Source organism: Apostichopus japonicus, chromosome 19 (genome assembly GCF_037975245.1).
Source record: "Apostichopus japonicus isolate 1M-3 chromosome 19, ASM3797524v1, whole genome shotgun sequence".
NCBI lineage: Eukaryota > Metazoa > Echinodermata > Holothuroidea > Aspidochirotida > Stichopodidae > Apostichopus > Apostichopus japonicus.
The window spans coordinates 18,317,534-18,329,737 of record NC_092579.1 but is presented as its reverse complement, the minus strand read 5'-3'; the positions used below and the strand labels follow the sequence as shown (position 1 = coordinate 18,329,737).

Below are 12,204 nucleotides of genomic sequence, written 5' to 3'. Positions count from 1 at the left end.
AGCCACATATATTCAAAAGTAAGTTTATATGTGTAAGTATTCTAAGCCACAGATATTGATAGATTAAGCTGTTATTTAGGCCATACATTTTAATAAATAAATATGATTTGTATTGTATTCTAAGTCACAGATATCCATAGATGAATCCATAATATAAAGTGGTGTAAGCCACAGATATTCATAGGTAAGCTTATTAATGTAAGTATTCGAAGCCACAGATATTGATAGATTAAGCTGTTCTTTAGGCCATATATATTCATAGATAAATATGATCCGTATGTATTCTAAGTCACAGATATTCATAGACTAATCCAAAATGTAAAGCGGTGTAAGCCACATGTATTTAAAAGAAAGTTTATATATTTAAACATTCTAAGTCACAGATATCCATAGATAAATCCATAATATAAAGTGGTGTAAGCCACAGAGTAGTGGTGTAAGCCACACAGCCATAAGTAAGTTTATTAATGTAAGTATTCTAAGTCAAAGATATTAATAGATTAAGCTGTTATCTAGGCTATACATATTCATAAATAAATATGATCCGTTTGTATTCTAAGTCACAGATATCCATAGATTAAAACCAAAATGTAAAGTGGTGTAAGCCACAGATATTCATAAGTAAGTTTATTCATGTAAGTATTCTAAGCCACAGATATGATAGATTAAGCTGTTCTTTAGGCCATATATATTCATAGATAAATATGATCCGTATGTATTCTAAGTCATAGATATTCATAGATTAATCCAAAATGTAAAGTGGTGTAAGCCACATATATTCAAAAGTAAGTTTATATATTTAAATATTCTAAGTCACAGATATCCATAGATTAATCCAAAATGTAAAGTTGTGTAAGCCACATATATTCATAAGTAAGTTTATTCATGTAAGTATTCTAAGCCACAGATATGATAGATTAAGCTGTTCTTTAGGCCATATATATTCATAGATAAATATAATCCGTATGTATTCTAAGTCACAGATATTCATAGATAAATCCATGATGTAAAGTGGTGTAAGCCACATATATTCAAAAGTAAGTTTATATGTGTAAGTATTCTAAGCCACAGATATTGATAGATTAATCCAAAATGTAAAGTTGTGTAAGCCACATATATTCATAAGTAAGTTTATTCATGTAAGTATTCTAAGCCACAGATATTGATAGATTAAGCTGTTCTTTAGGCCATATATATTCATAGATAAATATGATCCGTATGTATTCTAAGTCATAGATATTCATAGATTAATCCAAATGTAAAGTGGTGTAAGCCACATATATTCAAAAGTAAGTTTATATATTTAAATATTCTAAGTCACAGATATCCATAGATTAATCCAAAATGTAAAGTGGTGTAAGCCACAGATATTCATAAGTAAGTTTATTCATGTAAGTATTCTAAGCCACAGATATGATAGATTAAGCTGTTCTTTAGGCCATATATATTCATAGATAAATATGATCCGTATGTATTCTAAGTCACAGATATTAATAGATTAATCCAAAATGTAAAGTGGTGTAAGCCACATGTATTTAAAAGTAAGTTTATATATTTAAATATTCTAAGTCACAGATATCCATAGATTAACCCATAATATAAAGCGGTGTAAGCCACAGATAATCATAAGTAAGTTTATTAATGTAAGTATTCTAAGTCACAGATATTGATAGATTAAGCTGTTATCTAGGCCACATATATTCATAGATAAATATGATCCGTATGTATTCTAAGTCACAGATATTCATAGATTAATCCAAAATGTAAAGTGGTGTAAGCCACATGTATTTAAAAGTAAGTTTATATATTTAAATATTCTAAGTCACAGATATCCATAGATTAATCCAAAATGTAAAGTGGTGTAAGCCACAGATATTCATAAGTAAGTTTATTCATGTAAGTATTCTAAGCCACAGGTATTGATAGATTAAGCTGTTCTTTAGGCCATATATATTCATAGATAAATATGATCCGTATGTATTCTAAGTCACAGATATTCATAGATTAATCCAAAATGTAAAGTGGTGTAAGCCACATATATTTAAAAGTAAGTTTATATATTTAAATATTCTAAGTCACAGATATCCATAGCTTAATCCAAAATGTAAAGTGGTGTAAGCCACATATATTCATAAGTAAGTTTATTAATGTAAGTATTCTAAGCCACAGATATTGATAGATTAAGCTGTTCTTTAGGCCATATATATTCATAGATAAATATGATCCGTATGTATTCTAAGTCATAGATATTCATAGATTAATCCAAAATGTAAAGTGGTGTAAGCCACATATATTCAAAAGTAAGTTCATATATTTAAATATTCTAAGTCACAGATATCCATAGATTAATCCATAATATAAAGTGGTGTAAGCCACAGATAATCATAAGTAAGTTTATTAATGTAAGTATTCTAAGTCACAGATATGAATAGATTAAGCTGTTATCTACGCCATACATATTCATAAATAAATATGATCCGTTTGTATTCTAAGTCACAGATATCCATAGATTAATCCAAAATGTTAAGTGGTGTAAGCCACAGATATTCATAAGTAAGTTTATTAATGTAAGTATTCTAAGTCACAGTTATGATAGATTAAGCTGTTCTTTAGGCCATATATATTCATAGATAAATATGATCCGTATGTATTCTAAGTCACAGATATTCATAGATTAATCCAAAATGTAAAGTGGTGTAAGCCACATGTATTTAGAAGTAAGTTTATATATTTAAATATTGTAAGTCACAGATATCCATAGATTAATCCATAATATAAAGCGGTGTAAGCCACAGATAATCATAAGTAAGTTTATTAATGTAAGTATTCTAAGCCACAGATATTAATAGATTAAGCTGTTATTTAGGCCATATATATTCATAGATAAATATGATCCGTATGTATTCTAAGTCACAAATATTCATAGATTAATCCAAAATGTAAAGTGGTGTAAGCCACATATATTCAAAAGTAAGTTTATATATGTAAATATTCTAGGCCACAGATATTGATAGATTAAGCTGTTTTTTTTTGCCATACATATTTCATTAATAAATGTGTTTTGTATGTATTCTAAGTCACAGATATTCATAGATAAATCAACAATGTAAAGTGGTGTAAGCCACATATATTCATAAGTAAGTATAACTTTGTTAGTATTCTTAGCCACAGATATCGATAGTTTAATATGTTATTTAGGCCATACATATTCATGGTTAAACATTATTCGTATGTATGATAAGTCACAGATATCCATACATAAATCCATAATGTAAGTGGTGTAAGCCACATAAATTTATAATTAAGTATAACTATATTAGTATTCTAAGCTACAGATATTGATAGCTTAATCTGTTATTTAGGTAATGCATATTCATAGATACATATGATTCGTATGTATTATAAGTCACAGATATCCATAGATAAATCCATAATGTAAAGTGGTGTAAGCCACATATCCATAAATAGGTGAACTGTTAGTTTTGTAAGCCACATATACTCATATATTTATCCTATTCGTAATCATGCTAAGCCACCGATATTTATAGATCAATATGCCATTTTGGTCTACATATTTATGGATAATCATGATTGTTATATATGTACTGTAAGCCACAAATACTCATAGATGAATACATAATGTAAGTGTTGTAAGCCACAGATATGCATAAATAAGTTAACTATGTAACTTTTACAAGCCACAGATATTCATAGATAAATATGTCAAATTTCTGAGAACTATTTGATGGCCCGTAAAAAGGCCTTTGAATTCGTTGTTTGTTGGACGAAGACGAAACATGTAAAAACAAATCTTTCTTGTTATTGGATGGCATTAAAAAGAGTCCGTCGAATAAAAGCAATGAATTCAACGGTTCCTTTTAAAGGCCCATCAATTTTCTAGCAAAATTGATGGCCCTTAGAGCAGCATTTTGCGTCCTCTTCTATGATATTTCTCAACCTCACTGACTCCAATATGCCATAACGACATACATAACTACTAAGCTTATCTATTTAAATCTTACTTCAAATGGTGGCATAAAAGTCGAAAAATTTGCAACTTTCAATTTTGTTTTTCTCCAAGATATTTTCCGTTAAGATCCCAATTAACCTCGCCCATAATATGAATCTTTAAACACTACGAACGTCATTGACCAATACGTAATCCAACACCAAGCTTGATTTGTGTACAGTATATATGGTAGTTGTACGATGGAGCTAGCGGGTTTGGGGTAATGTATGCGATTAATTTTAAATGTGGAATTTTGTCTTGGATACTTTTCTCATTCTCTGCAAATATCCTTGATTACTCGCCGATTAACGATGTTGGCAGGGAAAAACTTTGCTGATATCTAAGTTCGCTGTTTTGTAATTGATATATTTAAAAAACTCGATGGACATGTCAAAAAATAGAAAACTTGTTATTGTTATTGGATGGCACTAAAAGGGACCGTTGAATAAAGCGACAATGTCAACAGCTCCTATTGAGGGCCATCCAATTTCTAATGATTATTTGATGTCCCAAATAAAGAGCCGTTGAATTCGTTGCATGCAAGACTAAGACAAAACATATAAACAAATCTTTCTGGTATTGAATTGCACTAAAAAGGGTCGTTTGAAATTAAGCAACGAATTCAACGGCTCCATTTAAGGGCCATGAAATCTTTCTAGATTATATAAAAACCTATACACACAAATTTTTCTGGTATTGGATGGCAGTGAAAAGGGCCCGTCGAATTAAAGCAACGAATTCATCGGTGCCTTTTAAAGGCCGTCAAAATTTCTGTAGATTATTTGATGGCCCTTAAATAGAGCCATCAAATCTCCGTAGATTATTTGATGGCCCTTAAAAAGAGCCGTCAAATTTCTCTTGATTACTTGATGGCCCTCAAAAGAGCCGTCAAATTTCCCTTGATTATTTGATGGCCCTCAAAATGAGCCGTCAAATTTCTCTTGATTATTTGATGGCCCTAAAAAGAGCCGTCAAATTTCTTTATGATGCTTAAAGGTTGGGATACAAATCTCAGAATGGTATGTGACAGACTGTGCTAATGTTTTCAATCGTCAACTACATAATCCAAACGTAGGTTGTTTTCCTTGTACCATCATTAAACTTACAGATACGTATATGAAACTGAGATTTATAGACATATATAACTTATTGTAAGCTTATGGAATTAATGACAGAATTATAATTCATGGTTGATATATTATCATTTGATTTGTTGGAAATCATCGTGTACTTTCCGTAACTGTTCAAACGCATATATGAGCGAAATCAACCACTCTTCATCCATAATATATACTTAATACGCACGGTGAGCTAACCAGTGCATTGACATTTCTAGCTACAATCATGAATAACAGATCAAAGTTAGACTAATAACATGAAAGTTTTGCAGAAGTTACATTGCATGAACTATTCATCATCATAACATTTTGATTATCAAAATGGAATCCCATGTAGAGGCCAGTGACCGAGAACACGATAGTGGTCAAAAGAAGGCTGGATTCCCTGAGCAAATACTCTGCCTCCTGGAACAACTTTTTTCTGAGAAGCCTTGATTTGTCAGTTTTCATAATCAAAACATTTCCAACAAAGTTTTCCCAGATGTAACGAACTTTGAGTCCACCCATTGCTATAGAACATAGTAAAAGTGCGACTCCAATCTCTGACCAAAATAAAATTGCCAGATGGTTCGCAATCAACTGGCTTTCCTGGTCAAGACAATTACTCACATTGATGACGTAATCTACAGTTAGGTTAGCAACCACGGCAATAACCATCACGGGGAAAGTTAAGGCCAAATACAGGGTACAGAGTTGTTAATAACATGAAAAATCTGCAGCGACATTAATATCATTGCTCTACATCTCTGTAAGTCATCCCCGAAATCTTTGATGTATGAGAGCAGCAAATTGAACTGACATCGGAAAGAATGTCTAACGAAGTAGATGAGGTATAGGAACAAGCCCCAGTTGACCATGAAGACGGCACCGATCAGTGACTGTGATACGCTGTAAACACTGACGTCACAGGTACTGATGCAGAGGAATATTACCAATCGATACAGTGCTATGAGGAAAGGACATCCCACACAGATCAAAAGAAACGGTGCCCCGGGTAAACCTTGAAAAGAGACGGAGAGAATAACTGGTTTGATGAATATCAATTCCGAGAAAATGAAACTTACAAACTTTAATACACATTTGCATAGACAAGTTAATTGCCATTGCCGATCAAAACAACTGTCTTTAGTTAGTATTGGAATGTGCATAAGGGTATATAGGAAACATGAATTAATACAAAGATTCGATATCCTAAATTGCAGGTATGTTATCCGAGAGTAAAGTTGGGGGAGGGGGGGCCTTTTCTAGGATAATAACAATAGAGTTAGTAAAAATGTGACACGTTTCTTGCCAAAGATTGTACGTCATATTTATTTATCTACAAACAATACAGTTGCAAAGGCCTGATAGGTGGCACTGGTTTATTGGAACTGTGAAATTGAAATGACGATATGACTATAGGATGTATTCATCCGTTTTCTATAATGAAGGGATTATCATCAGTATACTGACCTCTGCTTGGCATGTCCAAGAACTGAGCTCTCTTGATCAAGTATCTTACATTTAGGGTAGTTGCCCAACAAAGTCTTGGAGTGGCGGCCTTGAAGAGACTACGGATCTTGGAGCATAGGACGAAGATGAAATGAGTCGACAATAATACCAGCATACAAAGTTTGACAAGAAGACGCAGGATTTGGTCTAGTTTTCCAAATAACTGTGGAACGAAGCTTCCGCCATAAAAAAAGGAAAATTGCTATAGTAACAATCAACCAACCCATCGAGATAACGCCATCCCACCTTCGAATCCATCTACTCATCCCTATAATATAACACACAAAAAAAAAATGATAATGAAACGAAAGAAAAGAAAAAGAAAAATTAACGCTGCATAATCAATTGACCCGTCTTTAACATATTTCTCATCTCATATGTGAGACACGTTTTGTATTCAAAAGCTTGATAATTAAGGCTACTAGTAGTTGTTTACTAGCATATAATCATCTTTTGATTCAATACCATTAGTTCCCTCCATTACTTAATTTGTATTAATTTAAATTAACAAGATTGTGTTTCAATATGTTCATAAATAATATCTTTATGTTAACAGCAATTGTTACCAAGTATTTGTGAACACCGCCTGGCCGATAATAACCAGCATTTTGTAAAAAAAAATTATAATGCAAAGTTTTAATATGGCATATTATGTATCGCAAATCAAATGATAAATCATGATACTTATACTATAGCAAACTTAGAAACTTAATCAGATCTTTTTAATGTGAAATCGAATTTTAAGTATATGATTGGCACATTCAGATTTTGATCGCAATGAGAATGGTCATCATCAGCGTGCCCTCAATTATGAAAGTTCACTCATTATCAATGGCGAATCGATATTGACAGGCTCCGCATCCAAACGGTGCAGGCATTGAATAGCATGGAGAAACTAAACCCGACTGCGTCTCGGACATAGTAGGTAAGCCATCAGGCCAATCCGCCCCTTCTCAGTTTAATCTTATTATGAAATATTTTACTTCTACGTTTAAAACCATCGTCCCTTTCTGAAACATAAAACACTCTTCCTGCATGTCTGGGAACAGAACCAGGTACTTCTTAAACGTTTTATCACATCAACCAACATTAATCCGATATGCACTGAAAGGATGTTCTGGATGATACAGATTGGAAATAAAAAGAGGCCTTTCATACAGTAATACAAACTGTAAGCATGTAAGACCATTCAGTAGGGATATTGCCGTCGACACAGGTATACATTATGTAAACTGACGGATTTGAAACCATGCATGTCTGGCAAAATAGTCCACCCCCTCTCCCCGTAACAAAAGAGTAGCCAAAGTAAGTTCATGAAATTGGTTAAGAATATAATCCATGAAAACCATCAAATAATTGTGTTCTCATTGTTTTATATATATATATTTTTTATTATTTATTTATTTGCACCTAACGTACTTTCAAAGTGACATTTTTATACGTCAACCGTATATAACACAATGCATTTATTGGGAAACCAAACTGATAGAAACTGATAACATACCAAGATATCCTTCAGTGTATTTGACAGGATCCCGGTAGCAAGTCCACCATAGCGTCTGACATACGTCACAACTCTCCCCATCTTGTTCCTGCACGGAATGATTCATCTCATCACTGCGACTCTCGGCTGCAGGACTGCTGGATTCATACGCCAAGATGTAGAAATCCAGAGGAGTGTCCATTCCGTGCATTCGTGTCGCTGCATGCCTGGCACTCGTCATTTTATCAACGTGACAATAGAGACATTTCCTCTCTGTCACCACAGCTCGGTGATAGAACAGAGCCAAAGCCCTCATAAAAACCCAAAACATCACTGGCCATGATTTTTTCGACCTTTTCTCTATAAGGCCTGATGATCGTATTTTTCCAATATCGTCCATCACGACGAATTCTATAAATAAGGTCACTCACTATATATTCTCGTTTATAAGCTACTTAATTAACGCTACTATTACAAAAAAGCTACACACGGATAAAGTGGGAGGCTACTTCTTGTCTCGTCGGATGCTACAAACGTATCATCGAGACGCAAAGCAGCAAAGCCTTAGCACGATGCATGACCAATGTTAACATGTGAAACTCAATCAGGTTTAATATTTCAAAAAGATGATTCTGAAAGTGATTGATACAGAAACCCATTTTAGCCAACCAGGAAGCTAATAAGCCATCAAATAATCAAGAGAAGTAAATTTGACGGCTCTTTTAAGGGCCATCAAATAATCAAGGGAAGTAAATTTGACGGCTCTTTTAAGGGCCATCAAATAATCCAGGGAAATAAATTTGACGGCTCTTTTAGGGGCCATCAAATAATCAAGAGAAGTAAATTTGACGGCTCTTTTAAGGGCCATCAAATAACCAAGAGAAGTAAATTTGACGGCTCTTTTAAGGGCCATCAAATAATCAAGAGAAGTAAATTTGACGGCTCTTTTAGGGGCCATCAAATAATCAAGAGAAGTAAATTTGACGGCTCTTTTAAGGGCCATCAAATAGTCAAGAGAAGTAAATTTGACGGCTCTTTTAGGGGCCATCAATTAATCAAGAGAAGTAAATTTGACGGCTCTTTTAAGGGCCATCAAATAGTCAAGAGAAGTAAATTTGACGGCTCTTTTAGGGGCCATCAAATAATCAAGAGAAGTAAATTTGACGGCTCTTTTAAGGGCCATCAAATAATCAAGAGAAGTAAATTTGACGGCTCTTTTAAGGGCCATCAAATAATCAGGAGAAATAAATTTGTCTAATTTTGCTAATATGTCAGCTTCCTTATTGTTTCATCGAAAGTCTTTTGCGCAATGTTTAGCAAGTTAATGCAGTGTTACAATTGTTTCAACCTTTCTTAAAGCAAACAGAAAGAAACACAGGATACCGGGAACGGGGTACTAAATAAGTTTGTAAAATTAGATGTCGCTCTTTGTAAATGAATAAATATGACTTCGATGGATTAGCATCATCTTTCTTGATCACACTTTCACTTGCACTAAAAGTCGAAGTCAATTAAAAGTCAACTAATTATAAACTTTTAAAATAATTTCTTGAATGATTTTATTACCCGGGAAACCTTAATTAATAGGGATTGAAATGACAATACCAGGCACCGACACCCATTTCCATGGATGTTGCCATCTAAAACCATGCAGGGAGTTCTCTTATCTTACTAAATTAAGCAAATCGTAATGGTCTTGAGACCTCCACCTAAGACTACAGAATTGTAAAGTGGTGGAACGAATTTCTTGTGTTGGATTTATGTCTCTCTATCTCTCTCTCCACAAAATTGGATTCCAAATGGTCGCCTGAAGCAGGGGGTTAGGATGCTTCCAAAAGGTGGGGAGGGGACACAACATCAGAAGGGCATTTTGAAACTCAATCAGGTTTAATATTTCAAAGAGATGATTCTGAAAGTGATTGATACAGAAACCCATTTTAGCCAACCAGGAAGCTAATAAGTCATCAAATAATCAAGAGAAATAATATTGACGGCTCATTAAGGGGCCATCAAATAATCAAGAGAAGTAAATTTGACGGCTCTTTTAGGGGCCATCAAATAATCAAGAGAAGTAAATTTGACGGCTCTTTTAAGGGCCATCAAATAATCAAGAGAAGTAAATTTGACGGCTCTTTTAAGGGCCATCAAATAATCCGGGGAAATAAATTTGACGGCTCTTTTAGGGGCCATCAAATAATCAAGAGAAGTAAATTTGACGGCTCTTTTAGGGGCCATCAAATAATCAAGAGAAGTAAATTTGACGGCTCTTTTAGGGGCCATCAAATAATCAAGAGAAGTAAATTTGACGGCTCTTTTAGGGGCCATCAAATAATCAAGAGAAGTAAATTTGACGGCTCTTTTAGGGGCCATCAAATAATCAAGAGAAGTAAATTAGACGGCTCTTTTAAGGGCCATCAAATAATCAAGAGAAGTAAATTTGACGGCTCTTTTAGGGGCCATCAAATAATCAAGAGAAGTAACTTTGACGGCTCTTTTAGGGGCCATCAAATAATCAAGGGAAGTAAATTTGACGGCTCTTTTAAGGGCCATCAAATAATCAAGAGAAGTAAATTAGACGGCTCTTTTAAGGGCCATCAAATAGTCAAGAGAAGTAAATTTGACGGCTCTTTTAGGGGCCATCAAATAATCAGGGGAAGTAAATTTGACGGCCCATATAGGGGCCATCAAATAATCAAGAGAAATAATGGATTCCAAATGGTCGCCTGAAGCAGGGGGTTAGGATGCTTCCAAAAGGTGGGGAGGGGACACAACATCAGAAGGGCATTTTGAAACTCAATCAGGTTTAATATTTCAAAGAGATGATTCTGAAAGTGATTGATACAGAAACCCATTTTAGCCAACCAGGAAGCTAATAAGTCATCAAATAATCAAGAGAAATAATATTGACGGCTCATTAAGGGGCCATCAAATAATCAAGAGAAGTAAATTTGACGGCTCTTTTAGGGGCCATCAAATAATCAAGAGAAGTAAATTTGACGGCTCTTTTAAGGACCATCAAATAATCAAGAGAAGTAAATTTGACGGCTCTTTTAGGGGCCATCAAATAATCAAGAGAAGTAAATTTGACGGCTCTTTTAGGGGCCATCAAATAATCAAGAGAAGTAAATTAGACGGCTCTTTTAGGGGCCATCAAATAATCAAAAGAAATAATATTGACGGCTCTTTTAGGGGCCGTCAAATAATCAAGAGAAGTAAATTTGACGGCTCTTTTAAGGGCCATCAAATAATCAAGAGAAGTAAATTTGACGGCTCTTTTAGGGGCCATCAAATAATCAAGAGAAGTAAATTTGACGGCTCTTTTAAGGGCCATCAAATAATCAAGAGAAGTAAATTAGACGGCTCTTTTAGGGGCCATCAAATAATCAAGAGAAGTAAATTTGACGGCTCTTTTAAGGGCCATCAAAAAATCAAGAGAAGTAAATTTGACGGCTCTTTTAGGGGCCATCAAATAGTCCAGAGAAGTAAATTTGACGGCTCTTTTAAGGGCCATCAAATAGTCAAGAGAAGTAAATTAGACGGCTCTTTTAGGGGCCATCAAATAGTCAAGAGAAGTAAATTTGACGGCTCTTTTAGTGGCCATCAAATAATCAAGAGAAGTAAATTTGACGGCTCTTTTAGGGGCCATCAAATAATCAAGAGAAGTAAATTTGACGGCTCTTTTAGGGGCCATCAAATAGTCAAGAGAGGTAAATTTGACGGCTCTTTTAGTGGCCATCAAATAGTCAAGAGAAGTAAATTTGACGGCTCTTTTAGGGGCCATCAAATAATCAAGAGAAGTAAATTTGACGGCTCTTTTAAGGGCCATCAAATAATCAAGAGAAGTAAATTAGACGGCTCTTTTCGGGGCCATCAAATAATCAAGAGAATAAATTTGACGGCTCTTTTAAGGGCCATCAAATAATCAAGAGAAGTAAATTTGACGGCTCTTTTAAGGGCCATCAAATAATCAAGAGAAGTAAATTTGACGGCTCTTTTAAGGGCCATCAAGTAGTCAAGAGAAATAATATTGACGGCTCTTTTAGGGGCCATCAAATAATCAAGAGAAGTAAATTTGACGGCTCTTTTAAGGGCCATCAAATAAT

General features: G+C 34.2%; 1 long non-coding RNA gene across 1 annotated transcript; it reads right to left on the bottom strand.

Moving 5' to 3' along the window:
• Positions 1-5,098: 5,098 nt before the first annotated feature.
• Positions 5,099-8,626, bottom strand: LOC139960658 (uncharacterized). The gene is made up of 3 exons (XR_011790581.1): positions 8,123-8,626; positions 6,580-6,886; positions 5,099-6,127 (listed from the first exon to the last, which is right to left on the bottom strand). It is a non-coding gene; the product is annotated as an uncharacterized lncRNA (long non-coding RNA).
• Positions 8,627-12,204: the final 3,578 nt, after the last annotated feature.